At 41.5% G+C, this 21,825-nt stretch overlaps 1 long non-coding RNA gene across 2 annotated transcripts; it reads left to right on the top strand.

The window, feature by feature from the left end:
* The first annotated feature begins 3,060 nt into the window (after positions 1-3,060).
* Positions 3,061-5,019, top strand: LOC308406151. 2 transcript variants are annotated; one of them, XR_013973459.1, is made up of 5 exons: positions 3,061-3,104; positions 3,920-4,158; positions 4,256-4,367; positions 4,686-4,774; positions 4,887-5,019. It is a non-coding gene; the product is annotated as an uncharacterized lncRNA (long non-coding RNA). The 2 variants fall into 2 exon arrangements; XR_013973460.1 differs by having other exon boundaries at positions 3,075-3,104; positions 3,924-4,158.
* Positions 5,020-21,825: the final 16,806 nt, after the last annotated feature.

The following is a 21,825-nucleotide window of genomic DNA, read 5'->3' as shown; positions in this document are numbered from 1 at the left end:
ACTTCTTCTAGTGTGGCGTCAGCTACAGTGTTGCAAACTCCTCAGTAAGGAAAATCTCGTCATCGCCTAATTTGCATAATTGGTCGCTAATGTAATTAGCGAGAGAGAAATAACATCATGGAAGTGACATAAAGTGAGTAAAAAACATCCTAAATGCATTTAGAGTTTATTTAAAACTACAAATTAAATTTCTTTTAGCAATTATTGTTTTTTTAATGTCACAATTCCAACCACCCGGGCTTGGACCGGCAAAAGTGACCCCGAAGTAGGCACTCTGGTGGAGTTACTTTGTGTGTGTATGTGTGTGTGTGTGTTTATAAGTTACGGTGGCCCCTAGAGACAAAGCACGTACAAACTCCAAAACACATGCAAATTCCAAAACACATGCAAACTCCAAGACACGTACAAACTCCAAAACACTTGCAAACTAAAAAACACATGCAAACTCCAAAACACGTACAAACTCCAAAACACTTGCAAAATCCAAAACACTTGCAAACTAAAAAACACATGCAAACTAAAAAACACATGCAAACTCAAAAACACATGCAAATTCCTCAAATACTCAAAGCTTCATAGAACTGAAACCAACATTTATTTTAGCTCCATCCTGCTGCTGATACAGACTTTAGGTTTCTGAACATTAAACTTGTTGCTGCCTTTCATAGTGTGTAACTTGAAGGCCCTGAGTACTCTGAGTACTTTCTCCCACACTGAAAACACTGGAATGATTAAATTATTTGAACATTACCTAATAAGACTGATTCAGCACAGACAGTTATGTTAAACTTTCCTAGCAGTCCTTCACAAACAGGGAACAGTCTGTCTATTCTCTCCCTCTGTCAGCTGCTGCTGGAAGAGGAGGAGGACCTCCTCTTCCTCACACACTGCTGAGTTTGTCCTGGTGGATCATCAGGGGTGCAAAGCCTCACAGATGATGTGCAGCAGTGTGTCCCTCAGTCTGTCCTCACTCTGGACACTTGCAGTCGTCACACATGGAAATCAAATGTGTGATAAGCTGCAGGATTCAAACACAAGTGTGACTTATAAACACATGTTCATACTTTTATTCCACAATCAGAGAGAAAGAAACAGAGAGAGAGTGCAGGACAGACAGACAGGTAAAAGTCTCAGGTGTATACACTGCTACAAAACAGCACAAAAGAAGGAGTATTTAGTGTTTGTGTTATTACGAAACAAGAAGAGTTCCCAGATGGTGCAGTGGACACATGTGTGACTCCTGCGATTAAAGCATCTTTCTTTCAGCTTAACGAGTGAACCATCAGCTCGTTCAAACACACGTTAAAGTCCGTTTGGCTCGACACCACCGAACAGAGGCAGCAATATAACATAGCTCACATTAACAGTGCAGTGGATCCTGCTTGTGCCGTGATGTTCAGGACTGCAAACCGAGCAGCATCACTGACTTTCAGCTTGTTGTGTTTGTGGATATATGACTGACTTTAATTATCCACAAAATCATCACAATCTCTGTAAGATTAAAGTCAACTATATATATATTTTTTAAAGTAAAGGCTTTAAAACCAAGTTAATTCTGAAAGTACAGACATCACTAATGTCACATAACCTTCCCGACATGTGGCCAACAATAATGGTTTAATGTTCTTCATTAAAAAAATATTTGCGCATAAATAAGTTACATAATATTCAGTACTTACTTCTGAAAGTTTACTCTTCCTCCGCTCCGCTTCCACCGTTTTTTTTCGGCAAAATTATCCACACCACCACCGCACTATGAAGTCTGGGATATGTTGGGCCATGAAGGCTACACCGACCCATCCTTAAAATTCAGGGAAATTAAGGACACATTTGAGGGCCGCATGTAGAGCAGCCTTTGAATTGGGAAAGCCTTCTCTTGTCGCTGTGACGTAATCGGCCTTAAAATGCGGCCTTTAAGGCTGCAAACCCCAAATCCGGTCATTGGCACTTCCTGGCTTGTGTAGTTACTAGGTAACAAAAGCTCAACACTGCCCCTAGCGTCCTGGAGCACTTCCGTTGTGTTTTGGAATTTGCATGTGTTTTTGAGTTTGCAAGTGTTTTTGAGTTTGCAAGTGTTTTGGATTTTGCAAGTGTTTTGGAGTTTGTACGTGTTTTGGAGTTTGCATGTGTTTTGGAGTTTGCATGTGTTTTGGAGTTTGCAAGTGTTTTTGAGTTTGCAAGTGTTTTGGATTTTGCAAGTGTTTTGGAGTTTGTACGTGTTTTGGAGTTTGCAAGTGTTTTGGAGTTTGCATGTGTTTTGGAATTTGCATGTGTTTTGGAGTTTGTACGTGTTTTGGAGTTTGCATGTGTTTTGGAGTTTGCAAGTGTTTTGGAGTTTGCATGTGTTTTGGAATTTGCATGTGTTTTGGAGTTTGTACGTGTTTTGGAGTTTGCATGTGTTTTTGAGTTTACAAGTGTTTTTGAGTTTGCAAGTGTTTTGGATTTTGCATGTGTTTTGGAGTTTGTATGTGTTTTGGAGTTTGCATGTGTTTTGGAGTTTGCAAGTGTTTTGGAGTTTGCATGTGTTTTGGAATTTGCATGTGTTTTGGAGTTTGTACGTGTTTTGGAGTTTGCATGTGTTTTTTAGTTTGCAAGTGTTTTGGAATTTGCATGTGTTTTGGAGTTTGTACGTGTTTTGGAGTTTGCATGTGTTTTGGAATTTGCATGTGTTTTGGAGTTTGTACCCCAGATAGCAAGGAGACATTGAACAGATGTTGATTTTCCATCTGAACCATCAGAATCGTCAGGATTGAAATGTCAACACAAAACAAATGTTGAAACAACATTGAAATACTGATGAAACCTTACACTGACATTGAAATAACATTGATTCACTGTTGTTCTGTCATCGTTGATTGTTGATCTATTTATAGTTGACAAGGTGACAACAATCACGTTGAAAAACCATCGATTTATGGTTGAGCGGGAAATTAAAGCTGCTACCACTTGGACTATTCCGCAGCACCCCTATCACATTGGTACATCCCTCCAGGTAACCATTGTCTTGTACAGTAGAGCGGGACATTAGATTTACTCTCAGCGGAATTGACCGGAGAAGGCATCAGTTCATGCAGTGCACTGGCCTGCACCACGATTAGTATAAGGTAAGAATGAATGACTTTTGTTCTATTCGTTATTTCCACGGTTGTATTTGAATAACAGTAAAAAAAACAAAACAAACTTGTTAATGTAAAGTTTCGGATAAAATGTGGGAGCCCGAAATTGTGTCTACTTTCATCTTACAATCCGGCAACAAATAAATTGCACTGCGAACAAAGTCTATCAACAAAGAAAACATTTTCGTTTCATACTTTTCCGTTATATTCCCTTACAAAGCTAGCTTTAACGCTTCGAGGGTTCCTTTGTTCTTGCCGTCACCTCGGCGCTTGACCCAGACTTTCGCTCTGTAGTTGCTTTTTAGCATAGTACTACAAAAAAATTGTAAATCTGTGATATATGATTGATAAACGTAAAGGTAACTGTATAAATGTGTTCAATGACTTTGTTACTTTTAATGATTGGAGAGCACCCGCTTCGATTCGCACTCAATTCAAACTTTACGTTGCACGCTCACCTAACTTGCGTTTGCACCTTTTGTCCACACGTAAACTGCGTTTAGCATTTACGTGTGGACGAGGAAGACGGAGAAAACGCAGCGTCAAAGGTGTGCGCCTATTTTGACGCCACACTGTGCGCCATGTTTTTGTCTCGGTGCCATGAATTCCTACAATGGCAGACTTAGACAAAATACTGTTAATTTTATTATCTTCAGTGTTTAAATGCTTACATATACGGGTTTGCTTGTAATTGTTGCCTATATACATTTTAAGCTATTATTTATTATTTAGTTCAATCAATAGATCAAGTTTTGTAGTGACTAGGAAATATATTGTAATTATCTGTTTCCTGTTTATCCTAGACAGGGCAAAAAAGGACTCCAAATTAAAAAAAAGATAAAAATGAAAGACTGGTGCATTGTGCAGTTTAGCACTGGTGGTACAGAAATAGTCCCTAGATCATGGATAAATGGGGAGAAATTGTCATGGCCTCCATATCCTCCGTGAGACACATTCAGGATCCACGACGCAGTAAAGAGGAGAGTTCATCCTGGTGCAACATGGCTCACCTATGCACCAGTCCGACTTCTAATAAGCCATGGTGGGTATCATCTGGATTGGTGTTGTATAAATGTAACAATAACAAGTTTTTCGTGTCCTAATTTATGTCTGGCCATACATTGTGTTTGTACTTCCAGACACATTTCACGAAGCAGAACGCAGTCTTCAGAAATATCTAAGTGAACACTGTGATATGTCTGACCTTCAGTCCGAAGCTGAAACTCAGACCAGTCATAAAAGAAAGCACAAGTAAAACTTTTTTTATTTCACAAACACATCTTTGATTGCTAAGAATTTATGATCTTGTCTTTTATACATATCTGTGGTGCTTGCATACTGCAATATCACCACATAATATAGTCCAAAAAGTGGAAGCTTGTAAACTTTTTTATAAATGCAAAGCCGTGTACACTTGTGCACTTCAAAAATTCCTTGTATACTGTACCTTCTTGCACATCTCCGTTTCCTGTGTGTGTTGTTATAAATCAAACTGTAACTTTAGGAAAAAATATTCCAAAAGCACATTTGTAATTACTTATGACCGTTTTCAACTTTTTTTTTCTTTAGACCAAATCCCCTGTACACATATAGTGACTCAGAGGATGAGCAGCCCACAAAAAAATGGTTTCCCCAGGCCCCTCGAGTGAAAATACCAGGTAATAAAATACTGTCTAGTGTCTTTGTACATATCTGTGTGTGACACAAGGAAACTTTTGACAAGTTGTCTGTATTCTTAAATACTTAAAAAAAATTATCTTTTTCTGTCAGACCTGACGAGAGCTGTTAACGAACTCCGTGAGGAGGTCAGAGCCATCCGCAATACTGGCTGCAATGAATCGGTAGATGCTGGGGTACTGCCTCTGGATTTGCCCTTGCACAACATTGAGGAGCTAAACAATGCAGAGCCAGTCACAAGAGGCAAATAAGGCAATGGTAAGTATATAAAGGGTATGTACACTTTGTAACTATAAAGTGTAATAGCTGTCAGATGTGATTTAAATACATAACAACGGCCTGTTGATTAAACACACAAGCACTTGCATACACATTTAAGACATGAGACACGCTAATTCCATCTCTTAAAATGTGTCTATAGTGAGACGCTTTGCCTTGATTGGAGCCTGACGCAGCAGTTAGGGGCAAACTCTATGTCCGAGTTTGTCTTTGCACAAGCAGTGCAGAAATGGCTCCGATACGCCCCAGATCGTTTGGGTGGTGCAGGATGCACATCATGCAAAAAATTACAAACTTCTGTGAATCATATAAACGTAAATAGGAAACTGTCTTTTAATAAAGTATTTAGCAAACGAAACATGCCTATTGACCTTTTTTTGTTTATTTTTTTTCTCTGTTACGTCACATGCAATGCTTTCTTATTTTAGGATAATAATATTGACATGATACATTGTGAGACATTTGGGTTTTTTTTATAAAGGGTGTCCAATTTAAGGAATAAGTACAATTATGTGTTTAGGTGGTTGAAGTATTGATGGAAACATGCAGTAGTTTAGTATTGGTTAAAATACATATAAAGAAAGGTAGATTTCCAGTCATGATTTAACTGTTGTTTTAATAAAAAGCCACTGTGCGACAGAGGTGGAAAATCAACACCATAGCTCAACAGTGTTTCAATATCAGAATCTGACATTGTTTCAATGTCAGCAGTATTAGAAAATATAATGTTGAATCAACGTCAGGTTTCAACATTGATTCAACATCAAAACCTGACGTTGTTTCAACGTTAAAAAAGGGTGCAAGAGTGACGTTAGGTCAACGTCACACTTCAACGTTGATTCAATGACACAGCCTGATATTGACTCAACATTGTTTCAATGTTTCCTTGCTATCTGGGACGTGTTTTGGAGTTTGCATGTGTTTTTTAGTTTGCAAGTGTTTTGGAATTTGCATGTGTTTTGGAGTTTGTACGTGTTTTGGAGTTTGTACGTGTTTTGGAGTTTGCATGTGTTTTGGAATTTGCATGTGTTTTGGAGTTTGTACGTGCTTTGTCTCTAGGGGCCACCGTAATAAGTAGTTTTAAATCTTGTGATCCACAAAACAGTATAAGAGTAAAAGAAGAACTCCCATATGGAAAAGAAATAGAAAAAACTTATAGAAGACTTGCATAAGATGTGGCCTACTTCATTTAATGAATCATATAAGGCTTATATGATTTACTCATGAAAGTGGCCACTTTCTCATTACTTTCATATATTGTTTTACACTGTAAAAAACAATTGTAATATAAAAGTATTTTACAGTTTTGTACTGTTCTTCTAGAATATCATTAAATTCACATCAATAGACTGATTTTACATTTCAAATGTAAATTAACGTAAAATCACTGTAAATGTAATAAAACATAATTTTCTTGTTTTTTAAATGTATCTGTCTGTACATATGCATATTTAGATTAAAATACATTCACAAATGTATCATGATTTCACAAATATCTGTCCGTTATTTGAAAGATTGAACTGTTCAATTCAAATGAAATGCTATGGAAAAATATATAAAATGATTCTTATAAACTTTTTTTACATCAAATAATTATTATTATTATTGTTATTTAGGGCGATTGTGGCTCAAGAGTTGGCAGTTCGCCTTGTAATCAGAAGATTGCTGGTTCGAGCCCCGGATCGGACGCTCTCGGTCGTTGTGTCCGTGGTCAAGACTCCTCACCTGCCACCTACTGGTGATGGTCAGAGGGGAATTATAAAGTTGAATTGTAAAGCGCTTTGAGGGTCTCAAAGAACGCTATATGAATGCAATCCGTTATTATTTAAACCAACTGTATAATTCTGTACATTGAAGTATTATTATTCATATTGCCGCATTCATTGACCTTGTTTATAGGTAATTTCATTGTTTAATCACATTAAAATGTTCCTAATTTAATGTCTAAAAGCACTCGAAAAAGGCAAAATCCCATGTAAAATTAGGGCAACAAACTGTATTGTCATTACTGAAAATAACCGTATTTTCATGTTCAGTTATTTTCTGTTATTTTATGGTATTGTTTTGGCACCCCAGCTGCCTGTTTTTTTAGGATTTTTTTTTTTACGGTGTAGTAAGTATCCAAAACATACAAGTTTCATTTATATAATTTTTCAAGGAATCTTATACCTGTTTTCACTCTTGTATGCTTTTCATACAAGTTTTGTCACGGTTCTGGGTCAGTTTCGAACCAGTATTTTGAGTTTTGATTGTTAGTTTATTTTTTGAATGATTGTTGTGGTTTTGGGTGCGATGATTATTATTATTGTTAGAGTTCCATGTTTCTGTTTATTTGGGTTTAAGATTTGTGCTCTCATGTTTTGTGTGGGTTTAGTTTCATGTGTCATTTTCTGTCTGTCTCTCTATGTCGAGTCTGCGTCTTAGTGTGATGGTTTCTTGTTCCTGTTTTATTGTGAAGGTCTGCGTCTCATGTGAGTGTGTTCAGTTTTACCTCTGTCTCGTCTTGTTGATTGTTCCCAGCTGTGTCCACCACCTGTGTGTAATTCCCCTGTGTTTCTCTGTGTGTATTTAAGTCGTGTCCTCTGTCATTGTAGTTGCTGGTCCGTCTGCGTATCCACCATGTTTCATCCGTGTGTTCCCTGCCGTCATCATCATGTACCATCGTCTTCCTTCCTTTATGTTCAGGTTCGTGTTCGTGCTCAGTAGTTTAGTTGTCCCAGTATAGCTTAGTTCTCCGTTTTGCCGGTTGCCTCTCTTTTGTGTTCAATAAATCACCTTTACACCTTCACGACTGCCTGCGTTTGGATCCTCCTTTTCCTTTTCTACACGGCTCTTTTCACTCGCCGTGACAGTACGGACCAGCCAGATACGGATCCAGCGGCATTCACCCCACCCACAGAGCTTCGAAAGCTCATAACGGACTCAGTGTCAAAACTAATCAACCTGTGGCTCGAGCATGAGGGAGAAGCGTTTCTCTACGTTCTAGAAGTCAGGCTGCAACAGCTTATTTCTGATTATCCCTGGCTATTGGACTCACTGCACCCGCTCGTGCAAAACTTTATTCTCCACGAACTACACCTCCATCCCCCCCCGCCGCTACTGCTTGCCCACTCGCTTCAACGGAGGACGTGCCGTCCGTACCGCCAGATGAGGAGTTACCCGGCCCGTCGGAGCCGTCTCCACGGAGGAAGCGACGTTCGCGCCGCCGGCGCAGCACCCCACAGCCGGAGTTCAGAATGTCAGAGCAGTCGGCTGTGGTGAGTGAAAGGGACACTTTTGTTGACTCTGTTGCTTCTGTGACTGTTGTTTCTGGGGAAATTTTTTGTGTTTCTACTGAGGACAACAATGATTTTTCATCCATGCCCATAGCTTCTAAGACTGCCTGTTCTGAACCCGCGTTCCATGTTTATGACCGTGTCCGTTCCATTGTCCCATCCTCAATTCCATCCCAGTCAAATGCCAGGCCTGTAACGCCGCCCTCAGTTCAGCCAGCAGCCGCGCCACCCTCAGTTCAGCCAGCAGCCGCGCCGCCCTCAGTTCAGCCAGCAGCCGCGCCGCCCTCAGTTCAGCCAGCAGCCGCGCCGCCCTCAGTTCAGCCAGCAGCCGCGCCGCCCTCAGTTCAGCCCTCAGTTCAGCCCTCAGTTCAGCCAGCAGCCGCGCCGCCCTCAGTTCAGCCAGCCACTTCACCATCTATTACGTCTCCACTACAACCGTCTCTGCTACTTATAACTCAGCAGCCTACCCACTCATTCACTCAGTCATCATCCTCACAGCCTCATTACAAGCAGGGAACACACTTCATACAAACTTTAGCTGGTTCACTTAAGCTGGCCATCTCAGAGACAGCTGCTCCCTCTAGGGCCTCCCCAGAGGCTGGGTGCCAGTCACCAGCCAACTCTGGACCCCTAGAGGTCAAGATGCCAGCACCAGCAGCTTCACTAGAGGACTTTACTAAGCAGTCTCAGCTGTCATCCCCTGCTGAGAGCTCCAGTGAGTCCGCCCCTCTGCCCCTGTCCTTTGCTGGAGGACCATAGGGACCCATTCAGGCGTCTATCTCAGCTGGAGGGCCCGAGGAGCCCGTCCAGCCTCAAGCCACGTCTGCTGGAGGGCCCGAGGAGCCCGTCCAGCCTCAAGCCACGTCTGCTGGAGGGTCAGAGGAGCCCACCCAGCACCACGCCTCATTAGCTGAGGGTCCTGGAGGACCCAGCCAGTACATCCTCACATCTGCTGACGGTCCGGGGAAGTCTGTTCAGCCGTCACCTGCTGACTCATCCCCCGCGACTTCTACGTCATCGCCTGCAGCATTCACATCACCGCCTGCAGCCGTCCCGCTGCCATCAGGTTCCGTGTCTTCATCCACGCCTGGTCCAGCCTCCGTGTCTTCATCCACGCCTGGTCCAGCCTCAGCTCCGCCTTCATCTGGTCCTGCTCTGCCTTCGTCTGGTCCCGCCTCGTCTGGTCCTGCGGTTGCCACACCGCTGTCAGAGCCAGCTCGACCCGTTCTGCCTCGCCTCTGCCGGCCGTTTTCCGGGCCTCTAAGTTGGCATCATGGCCTTCGGGGACGGCCTCCGGAAAGAGTTCGTCGCCGCCGCTGGTATCGCGGCCGACCTCCAGACCTGCTCAGTGGCCGCCACTGCCTTCCAAGTGGTCGGCCTCCAGAACTGCTTGCCCGTCGCCGCCGTTGCCGTGTGCACAGTCGGCCTCCAGAACTGCTTGCCCGTCACCGCCATTGCCGTGTGCACGGTCGACCCCCGGGTCAACCCCCTGAACTTTTCTTGGACTCTTGTTGAGCTTTAGTTTGGTTTTGTTTTTGATCTATTTTCCTGTGTTCTTGGACTGTTTTCTTGTGTATTTGGACTCTTGTGCTCCTTGTTTTTTGTTTCATACCCTCCTTCCTTGACCCCTCCGCCCGCCCTGGTCTGGTGCTCTGTTTTGTTGCGCTGTTTTTGTTTCGAGCTGTCGGGAACCAGCCCTTGGAGGGGGGGGGGGGGTACTGTCACGGTTCTGGGTCAGTTTCGAACCAGTATTTTGAGTTTTGATTGTTAGTTTATTTTTTGAATGATTGTTGTGGTTTTGGGTGCGATGATTATTATTATTGTTAGAGTTCCATGTTTCTGTTTATTTGGGTTTAAGATTTGTGCTCTCATGTTTTGTGTGGGTTTAGTTTCATGTGTCATTTTCTGTCTGTCTCTCTGTCGAGTCTGCGTCTTAGTGTGATGGTTTCTTGTTCCTGTTTTATTGTGAAGGTCTGCGTCTCATGTGAGTGTGTTCAGTTTTACCTCTGTCTCGTCTTGTTGATTGTTCCCAGCTGTGTCCACCACCTGTGTGTAATTCCCCTGTGTTTCTCTGTGTGTATTTAAGTCGTGTCCTCTGTCATTGTAGTTGTTGGTCCGTCTGCGTATCCACCATGTTTCATCCGTGTGTTCCCTGCCGTCATCATCATGTACCATCGTCTTCCTTCCTTTATGTTCAGGTTCGTGTTCGTGCTCAGTAGTTTAGTTGTCCCAGTATAGTTTAGTTCTCCGTTTTGCCGGTTGCCTCTCTTTTGTGTTCCATAAATCACCTTTACACCTTCACGACTGCCTGCGTTTGGATCCTCCTTTTCCTTTTCTACACGGCTCTTTTCACTCGCCGTGACAAGTTTCACACAACACAGATACAAACTTTATAAGATTTATATGTATCTTTTCCTTATGGGCCGACTGCGTTACAGTCAGTGCGGGAGCAGCAGCTTCGCTCATGCGCGATTCATTTGCAGTTTGGACGCACAGGTGTGAACGTCTCCTGCCCTGATAGCAGCTGGGGGAGGACTATCCTCCGCCCGTGAGCGCTTTGGCACGGCTGAGGTGCCCACGGCAGCACCACTGCTTGTTGAGAGTAAAGGCAAGGCAAGTTTATTTGTATAGCACAATTCAACAACAAGGTGATTCAAAGTGCTTTACAGAGACATTAGAAACAAGAACAAATAAAAAGCATGATTTAAAATTGAATAAAACAAGCAAATAAACTAACTAACAAACAAACAACAGTATATAAAATCAAAACAGATAAAATCAGAACAGTAGATAAAATCAGTAGTTAGTGTAAGTTTTGAAATTTAAGCTTAAAAGTGTGGATTTGGTGCTTTATTCAAATGCAGCTGAGAACAGGTGAGTCTTCAACCTGGATTTAAATAAACTGAGTGTTTCAGCTGATCTGAGGCTTTCTGGGAGTTTGTTCCAGATATAAGGAGCATAAAAGCTGAATGCAGCTTCTCCGTGTCTGGTTCTGACTCTGGGAACTGATAAAAGACCGGATCCAGATGACCTGAGGGATCTGGATGGTTCATACTGGGTCAGGAGGTCACTGATGTATTTTGGTCCTAAACCATTCAGAGCTTTATAGGCCAGCATCAAAAGCGATACGCGCTTTCACGTCAAAAAGTCGTCATAAATTAGTCTCCAATAACACCAGAAAAAGTCGCCAGATTTGTCGCTAGTCTCTTTTTAGAAGAAAAGTCGCTAAATATAGCGACAAAGTCGCTAAGTTGGCAACACTGGTCAGCTACCGATGCGTACGAGACTGAGCGCCCTCTGCTGGCGGAACTTATACAACAGTAAACCTGACATTATAGTGGCCTACTAAAAGTGTCTTTGAGTATAAAATAAAATGGGGGGGCTACTATTTTCATGTCTCTATCTTTGACATAGTGCCAAACTTTCAGCAGGAGAAGGCGAAGCATGAGAGGGAGTTCCAGCTTAAAAACAGAGTTTGAGCTCAACTGTTTTTTGTTTTCTAAGTGTCTGTTCATCCCTCTCAGATAGAGACAGTCCTGATTATAAAAACATAAAGAGCTCTAACTTGTTAGCCCATTAACATGTCCCTCAGACTTATAGGCAGCATCTTTGGGATGTGAGGAAGACACAAAGTCAGTCCTACCTTGATTTTGCAAGAGAAAATGGTATTCTCTTTGATCAGTAGTGTACAACTTGTAAGGAAACTAATTTAGCAACAGTATACGAGTTAATGCTAGTGGAGGAGTTTAAGAAGTGTAAAGGCAATAAGATTCACCCGAGTGACCACAATGTGACCACTTTGCAGCTGATGGGTTTTTCCTAACACACGATAGTAGCTTTATTAAACCTGCCTTTCCCTTAGATGCCAATGGAAAGGCAGATGATAAACAGGCAACCCAGTAACTTCTTGACAATAATTCTTCAAGAACCAAAGTAGAAAGATGGTACTGTTTCTGTCACAAGCCTGGACACCGAGGGACAGACAGTGAGACTCTGGTATAGACTTGATGACAGTCCTGGTTGGCCTCTGTGTGCAAAAAGATAGATGTCTGCAGGGTTTGTGTCAGTATCAGGGAAGGCTGAGCATCATTGACCAGTTACTATACTACTTGAAGCAAGTGGTTTGCAGTCCCTCACTCTTTCCAGTGTCTTCCCAGTAGCTATCATGTCTACTTGTGATGCGAGTGCTGTGCTGAGAGGTGTGGGAAAGAGCAGAATGCATGCACCCCTTCACCACTTTCATATCCAGTTAAAGCTAGCCACTGGCATTTTCGCAGAAGCTGTGTGTAAAGCACTTCTAGTGAAAGGTGTTGACTTCTTCATGGTTAATGATGTAGTTGTAGTAGAGGCTATCCAGAGGTCATAGATGTGCTAGGGCCTGGATCTGTGCCTCAATCCCAGCTCCAGCAAGTGCCGAGGTCTGTCATGGTTCTGGATCATTCAGCAGCATTTTCAGTTCATGACGTCTTTCTGATTTCTTTGTAAGGTTTTACTTTTTTGTCATTTAGTTTAGTCCTTGGTTTTCCTGTCAAGTTGATTATATTTTTCTTATCCCTGTGTCATTCCCAGAGATATTTGGACAGCTCTCCATTAAACTGGCTGGTATGTTTGGAGCACTCAGAATTCGCTGAATCTGAACTGCTTTAAAGGGCATGTTCCTTATATCAAACCCTCTCTATATTAACTAATGCTGTCGTTGTGTTTCATTTTACAGCACCAGAGGGGCCGATGGCGTGATATGGCAGCCTCGCTTCTGTCAGTCTGCCCCAGGGCAGCTGTGGCTACAGCCGTAGCTGCCTCCACCAGTGTGTGAATTCGCGAATGAATGAATAGTGGCATTGTAAAGCGCTTTGGGTACCTTGAAAAGCGCTATATAAATCCAATCCATTATCTTTATTATTACCAGTCAAAGGTTTGGAGTGTGTCAAACCTTGACTGGTATTGGAAGAGACTGGGATGGTTTGTAATGCCCAATTGTGTGTGATACACACAGAGTTTGGAAGGTTACTTTTAACATGTATCCCACTACAGATTACAGATTACATGCCCCAAAATGTATTCTGTAACGTATTCCGTTACGTTACTCAATGACAGTAACGTATTCTGAATACTTTGGATTACTTAATATATTATCGTGCTTTTTACAACAACGTGAATGTACTATTGCTGTGATTTATTACTATTACTGAAGGTCCGCGACTCCGAACTGTAGTAAAGGGACCTCTGACTAATACGGTGGGGTCCCTGTCGGCTCGTAGCTGAAAAATAGCTTTACTTTGTTGTCTGGGTCAACTTTTCTTGCGAGAGACAGAGAGAGGCGTTGAAAGGCTGCTCCAACGGAACTTATTGTTTCGGAGGAAAACACGAACACGGTGTACAGTCGAGTCTTAATAGCTTACTTACAGCTGGGCTCGTCAGGCTCTCTTCTTGGCTGCAGTGGTTATTATTATATTTACATGCTTCCAGCTCCCGTTTAAAAACTCGTACCTTTCCACTCGCCTTTTTCTCCCTCCTCGCGCTCACAGACCCCTAACGGGTATGGCAGTCCATTCTCCCTGCAGCACGGACTACACTGCCCATGATGCTACATTCTTTAGAGCTATGCTTGTAGCATTCTGCCTGTTAGCTTAGCACAACAACAACAACAACGAAAAGGCGCTCTCTCACCCAGGAAACACGCAGTCGCAGAGAGAGAGAGAGCGTCGCCCTGTAACCATGGCAACCGTAACGCTGCCGCCTGGAACAACAGAACGTAGCTGTCAAACAAAACCCAAACAGTCCTGACCCGCGACAATATGAAACAGGAAAGTACCGCAGTGTAATCCATTTATTTCAACAAAGTAACTGTATTCTGAATACCACCTTTTTAAACGGTAACTGTAACGGAATACAGTTACTCATATTTTGTATTTTAAATACGTAACGGCGGTACATGTATTCCGTTACTCCCCAACACTGGATACACAGCAGTGTTGGGGAGGTTACTTTTAACATGTATCCCACTACAGATTACAGATTACATGCCCCAAAATGTATTTTGCAGCGTATTCCGTTACGTTACTCAATGAGAGTGACATATTCTGAATGCTTTGGATTACTTAATATACCATCAGGCTTTTTACAACTACATGAATGTACTATTGCTGTGTGATTTATTACTATTACTGAAGGTTACTCTCCATACCAACACCAACTAGATGTTTAAATCTTAATATAAATGAGTAACAGTAGGTGGACATTAGTGTAAAGATGAAGGCTTTAGGACCCAGGGGACCCAAGGGAGGGTTTAAAAGAGGAAGTAGCAGCAGGTGCTCTTCTTCTCTCATTTGTACTGACGAGCGGCTGTGAGCAATGGTTGTGTGAGTAGGTGAAGAGCCTGAGAAGTTTTGTCTTCTACACAAACGGTTGTTTTAAACCTCCAAAGCAGAGGTTCGAGGTACAGGCTGTTTTTCTTTTAGTGCTTTTTAAAATTCGTTGTAATGTATGTTATGTTAACTTAATATATTTGACATTAAAAAAAAAAAAAAGTATGTTTATGCACTACAATCTAATTTATATTGTATTGCCTCCTGCAGGACAGGCTGCACATGTGAATTTGTCACTGTTTTTTCCTCCTCTTTTTCGTTGTGTTTTTCTCCCAGGTTGGTTTTAGAGTAGGGCTTTTAAAACTGTTTTTTATACTGGGTTTGTGTTGATTTCCAATGGGCTGGTGCAATATTAGTCGGGCAATGTGCAATCCCTGAGCTGGGCTCTTACCTTAGGGGAATTAGGTCTTTTAGAGGTGCTCCGTGTGGATTTGCGGTGAATAAGTTTTATTAAGAGTGATTTTAGTGCCACCGATTATTGCCTGAACTAAAACACTTAGTGCATGCGATAAGTGTTCTGTTGGGCTCGGATTTGTTTCTTTTAAAACAACGAGCATCTGGGACCGCCGAGGGAGAGCAAGCCCTCAGGTGATAGTTGCATTGCTGGCAGGTTGCACCAATAAGACTATATTGTGGTCGTTAGTGACCTTTCCCATTTTGATGTTTTAGGCCTTTTGCAAACCCTTTGTGTTTTCTTTTAAAATAAATTTTAACGTATCTGACTGATATTGACCCTCTTGTCCCGTTTATTCTGGGCTCGTTCCTGTATGAGCTTTGGGCCTGAAAGTTTGTAGTATAGAGGCCCTTAGCGGTTACTCGGTGGCTTTTACTCGCTACATTAGGTAAGGCTGCACTTTTTGCAGCGATCTCGTATAGAAACTATTCCACGCGTATATAAAACAGGTCCGCGGCTCTGAACCGCAGTAAAGGGACCTCTGGCTAATACGTCGGGTTCGTGTCGGGCTCGTAGCTGAAAACTAGCTTTACTTTGTTGTCTGGGTCAACTTTGCTAGCAGAGACAAAGAGAGGCGTTGAAAGGCTGCTGCAACAGGACTTATTGTTTCAGAGGAAAACACGAACACGGTGTACAGTCGAGTCTTAGTAGCTTACTTACAACTGGGCTCGTCAGGCTCTCTTCTTGGCTGCTGTGGTTATTATTATATTTACATGCTTCCAGCTCCCGTTTCTGCTCGGTGACAGCTCGTACTTTTGCTTTTTCTCCCTCCTCGCTCACAGACACATAACGGGTATGGCAGTCCATTCTCCCTGCAGCACGGACTACACTGCCCATCAGGCTACATGCTTTAGGGCGATGCCTGTAACACTCTGCTCATATTGCCTTCATATTAAATCATTTTTTTAATACATTTTTTTTTTTAAATATTTCTTCACGTCATTACGTGGGGTCTAGTAGAGGAGACATGGGCCATGACATTGAGACACAGGCATCAGAGCCTCTTAATGCGTGTTTTGTTTGGGTTTCCACCAGCGTGGAATTACCAAAAATAGAGAGGACATAGCCGAACATATGAAACAGGAAAATACCGCCGTGTAATCCCTTTATTTCAACAAACTAACTATATTCTGAATACCACCCTTTGAAATGGTAATTGTAATGGAATACAGTTACTCATATTTTGCCACTTTACTGTTCAAGTAGTACAAAGCAAACAAAAACCCACAAATATTTCCTAAAATGTTTTGTTTGTTTTTTAAATTTCAAATATTTTATAAGAGGACAAAACTGCAAACATGAACACAGATTTGAACTGTAGCCTTTCATTGAATGACTAGACAAACACACTGGTCCTGTCTGTGCACACATGTGACAGCACTTCTGCTGTCAATGCAAATCAAAGTGCAGACATTAGTACACATACACTCATATCGCCTTCATATTAAATCATTTTTGGCTTTTTAAAGAACTTGTTTTAAAATTGGACTCAACATCAAACAAATCCTCTAGCAAAAAAGTCACTTAAAATATGGGCCACAAGTGACCCCTGGGCCGTGAGTTTGATACCCCTGCTTTAGACAGAGGAGAAAGTGGAGCATTACAATAATCTAAGCAGGAGGAGATGAAGACTTGAATAAGCATCTCCAGCTCACTTTCTGAGAAAACAGCTGCGAGTTTAGTGATTTTACTTAAAAAAAAAAAAAAAAAGCGAGAGTGGGTCAGAGTTGATGTTTGCATCAAAGACCGATGAACAACCAACCAAAGACTGTCAGTTTAAATGGATTCTTTATTCAACTCATCAAGGTTAGAAGAAAAGAAACAGTTGAATGTGATCCACATACAGATGGTAGGAAGCAGTTTTAAACCTAATAGTATGATGTGATGTCAGAATATACAATGATTAAACTTTAAATAAGGATTAAAGTTTGATCAGTACAATTCCGTTTTATTTATATAACACCAAGGTTGGCTCATGGTGCTTTATATTGTAAGGCAAATATAATAACAGAGACCCCAACAATCACCGGACCTTGTAACACAACATTACACTATACCCAAACAGGACACACACACACAGAGACACAGTGTCCTGAGCTGGTTCAGCTCCTGCGTAGGACACAGCTTCAGCTCAGTTCCCCCTCAGCTCCATCTGCCACGACCAGTCGGGGTGAGGGAAGAAGACGGGGATTAATAATAACTAATGGTTAAATGCAGAGTGGTGTATAAATAGAGTACACAGACATCAACTGTATTCTAAAATTAAATACAGACTCGGGCTCATTTATGGTGCTGATGGAGTTCGTACTGATTCCACTCTGTGTGCATGGAATTAGGAATGCTGTTGTTGGAATGTGTTGGAGGGCTCATTGATTTGAAAAATTCTTCATTGTTCAGCACATGGTGAATTTATTTACATTATAGAATAGCATAGATATAAATATGATTAGCAAATTATTTAAAATATTGTCAAACTTTGGATTTTAAAAATAAGAGTTTGAGCAATTCTGAGACCAATATTTGTCTTAGCTTTTATTTTTTCTTGTTGCACCTTTTGTGCCTGGAACAATGGCATCTTCAGTCTTCCTCATCACCCTATCTGGACATCACTCTGAAAGACATGAGCTTTGGTCCCCACCTGACACGCAGCTCTCACTCACTGTAGCTGAATCAAGTAGCTGTCATGCAACAGCAGCCACATTCCAGGCGATAGTTACAGATGGGTCAGAATCAGGTGAGGGTACCCAGAAGATCTGAAACACATGAGGAAGGGTTGTGGTAGACTCAAACAGTTCTCTGTTAAGTGGGCTGCAGCACTCTTGACTTTGGGAATGGCTCCTTTGGCCATGTACAGACCAAATGGAAGAACACTAGGATGAAAAATGTGTTGAAATCAAGCAGGATGACAAAGTGTCTCCATCAAGTCAACTTGTGCAACCCCACTGCAAAGAAAGATGCACACAATGCCATTCATAGTGCTATTCAGGAGAAACTGCACCAGATGCAAGACAGAAAGTGTCAAGATCCAGGGTCACACTGACAGGAAGAAACTGTATGATGCTGTGAAAGACGTCTGCAGTCCCAAACCCTCAATGTCATCCCTCCTCTTCGGTGCAGACGGGAACACAGTGATGACTGATAAGGAAAGCATTCTCGAATAATGAGGCGAGCTCTTCAACAGAATCCCGAGCTGCCCTTTTTCAATCAGTGATGAAGCCATCGATTGTCTTATCCAAGTGCCTATCAATAAAGCACTGGATGAGCCGCCGATGCTGTCTGAGACCCAGAAAGCAGGAGTTCAGATATAACGCACATTAGACTGAGTATTTGAAGGGAACCGAGACCACGTGTTCAGGAGTGCAGCTAAATTTACACACACACGCTAATATTGATAAATCACATTGTTAGCATGGATATTTGTATGTACAGAATAAATGAGGCTGCTGGAGTGCTGCTGACTCTGTGTGAGAGATGGGTCAGCAGCAGGGAAATAAATGCAGGCACTGCTTCATGCTACTGCACACAACACACTCAATAAAATGATAGTTTCTACTTTGGACTGCACCAGAATGAAAAATAGAAGCACCGTCTTTAGTTTTAGTCTTGAGTCCGTTAACATTAAATTTGTTAAGAGAAGCTTCATCAGGTTTCAGTGGATATGTTTCACCAAACGGCATCATGGGAAGCCACAGCTTTATTTGTATTGTAATACATGAGCACAATAAATGTGCCAGTTACAGATACAGCCTGAACTATAATATTAAGAAGAATGACTAAGAGTAAAACTGAAACTACAGACATAGAAAATTAAACTGAAACTAAAATAAAAACATGCACACAGACCTTTATCCATCCACTCATTAACCATAGGACACGTTCACCGTCATAACATCATCCCTATCCTGAATCCTCAATGTAATTATCACCACTGAATGCATAACCCTAATCTAATCCTGCACGTGCCTGTGTGTGCAGTCAAAGAGATACAAAGGTTTCAGGTACACAACTCTCCCTCAACCATTCTTTCTCCTGCTTTCACTCTTCATTTAACTGACCAGACAAACGCCATTCCTTCGCTTGACCCCAGTTGCTCTCGTCCGCTCCCCCGTAACACTGCTCTTTTATTGAGGTTACATGAATATACATAGGTTCATTAACATACGACGTCTACATACAAACAAAGAGTACCTTGCCTGTGCGTTGTGTAAGTGTGTGTGTGTGTGTGGGGTCAGAGTGTGACCCCATAAAGACTTCCCTAACCCTGCTGGTCTGGAAGTCCAACAGTTCATCTAAACAAAAGGCACTTAGCCTAAAACAGATATAGATACGTTTATCCTGCCATAAAACAATAAGAGAAGGTACGACCTCTCCCATGCTCCCAGAGTGCTCTCTAATGCACACAAAGTTTGCAGATTATCAAGGATCAAACCTCTACCAATCTACAACTAATTATAAAACTCTAAGCATATATAAGTAGATATTTCTAAGAATAAATGACAATCAACGATACAAAACCTAGCAACTTAGTTACTTTTTAAAAACACGATTTACAACCTGAATAGGTAATAAAGTGATAGATCTTTCAGCCCAATTCTACTTTTTCTGCATAATCCATCATACAAAATATAATCAAATGGAAAATTCTCTTTTTAAAACTTGTTTTATTAGTTTTAATCTTTTAACTTTATGCATCAAGCAAACATTTAATTATCTGCAACATTCTCTGACTTGAATAAATTAGTTTAACATTTAAAACTATTTTCTGCACATTCCAGCACATAAAATAAAATAGTTTTTGTGCTTACACTCACTCTTTCAAATAGATGCAAGTAAAACACAGCAGAAAATAAATAAAGTCACAGACTCAGCGGTCCTGTTGCTCTATTTTCACCTGTAAAGCAGGAGTGGGGCAGGCGGAGGTTTACCCTGGTGCAGGTGTGCCGCGGTCAGTGGAAGAATCCGCGAGTTTCTCTGTGAGTTTCCCATTACGTCGTAGCTACTTGGTGCTTGTTTGGAAGTTTAGGGGTTTTTTCGCTGTAAAAAGAAGTTTTCTTCCCACGCACAGCGGACACTAATGTTTTTGTCACTTTTTATGGAATCAAACTCAAAGTAAGGTCAGAACTTCCACGCTTTAAACGCTGCACGCTCATACTCTCTCTGCACTCGATATGTGATCCATTGTTGATCTGCACACAGCTGCTGTCACCAACGTCGCACTCGCTTACGTCACTGTCGTGAGACATTCTCGCAAAAAAATCACGGTTTTAGTAACGCAGTAACGCAGCGTTCCTACGGGAAAGTAACGGTAATCTAATTACCGTTTTTGCGATAGTAATCCCTTACTTTACTCGTTACTTTTAAAAAGTAATCAGATTACAGTAACGCGTTACGCGTTACTGCCCATCTCTGTTCATAAATGTGTGGTCAAATTACTTGAAAATAGTAATTAGTTACTAATTACTTCTCCAAGAAAGTAATCCCATTACTTTACTGATTATTTATTTTCAAAACTAATTAGTTACTTTATTACTTAGTTACTTATCAAAAACATGATGCACAACCTGAATATGTAATAAAGCAACAGACCTTTCAGCCCAATTCTACTTTCTCTGCATAATCCATCATATAAAACTGAATTAAATAATTAAGTCTTTTTAAAAATTTTATTAATTTGAATCTTTAACTTTATGCACATTGCATCAAGCAAAAATTAAATTATATGCGACTGTCTTTGACCTGAAGAAATGTGTTTACCAATTAAACCTATGTTCTGCATGTTCCAGCATATAAAATAAAATCATGCTTTGTGTTTACACTCTTTCAAATAGATGCAAGTAAAACACAGCAGAAAATATATAAATAGGGTGTGTCCGAATTCAGGGGAAGGATGCTCCGAAGTACGTATTTTGAGGCAATGACGTCACAGCGACACGACGAAGGCTGTCCGAATTCAAAGAGCACTCAAAATGTGGTGACAAATGCGTCCTACTTTTCCCCAAATTTTAAGGATGGGTCCGATGTATCCTCTGTGTCCTACCATATCCCAGGATTCATTGCGGGCCACACAGGAGATTTTTTTCTGATAATGATGGTGGTCGAACCAGGAAAGGAAAACACTTTCAAATGTAAGTATATCAAAATCTGGTCGTACAAAAGTTACATTGTTATAGCGGTTGTGTTGTTATCTGCATCTGCATAGACATGTTTTTTTATTTTTTAATTCAAATAACCCTAAACTAGCTTGCATGGTGGGTCCCGCGGTTTGTCATGTATTGCCGCTTACATACAGCTAATTTTAATTTTTTCAAATTAATCTTTATGGTGATATGTTGTGGCAATGGCTCAATTCATTAAAATGAGGAGAAAACTATCGTACGGTTATGGTGTAACCTTGGTTCTCTTAGTGAGAGACTATCTCTCCACAGTGTTACATATTCCATATGTACGGGGTACGATCCCCCCTTGGTCGTGGCGTGTGGATATTTCTTTAAGACACTCTGGCACGCCCGGCTATGCTCCATAGCTCACGTATAAAACAGCTGTGCAGACGTGACACCGGTGATAGTTTGATCGGAACACGTCTCCGAGCGGCCTGACGGTGGAGAGATAGTCTCTCACTAAGAGAACATAAGGTTACACTGTAACCTTATGTTCTCTAG

Source organism: Rhamphochromis sp. 'chilingali' (assembly GCF_963969265.1).
Source record: "Rhamphochromis sp. 'chilingali' genome assembly, chromosome: 11".
Taxonomy (NCBI): domain Eukaryota; kingdom Metazoa; phylum Chordata; class Actinopteri; order Cichliformes; family Cichlidae; genus Rhamphochromis; species Rhamphochromis sp. 'chilingali'.
Note: the sequence above shows the minus strand (reverse complement) of the source record. Positions and strands in the feature narration are given on the sequence as shown.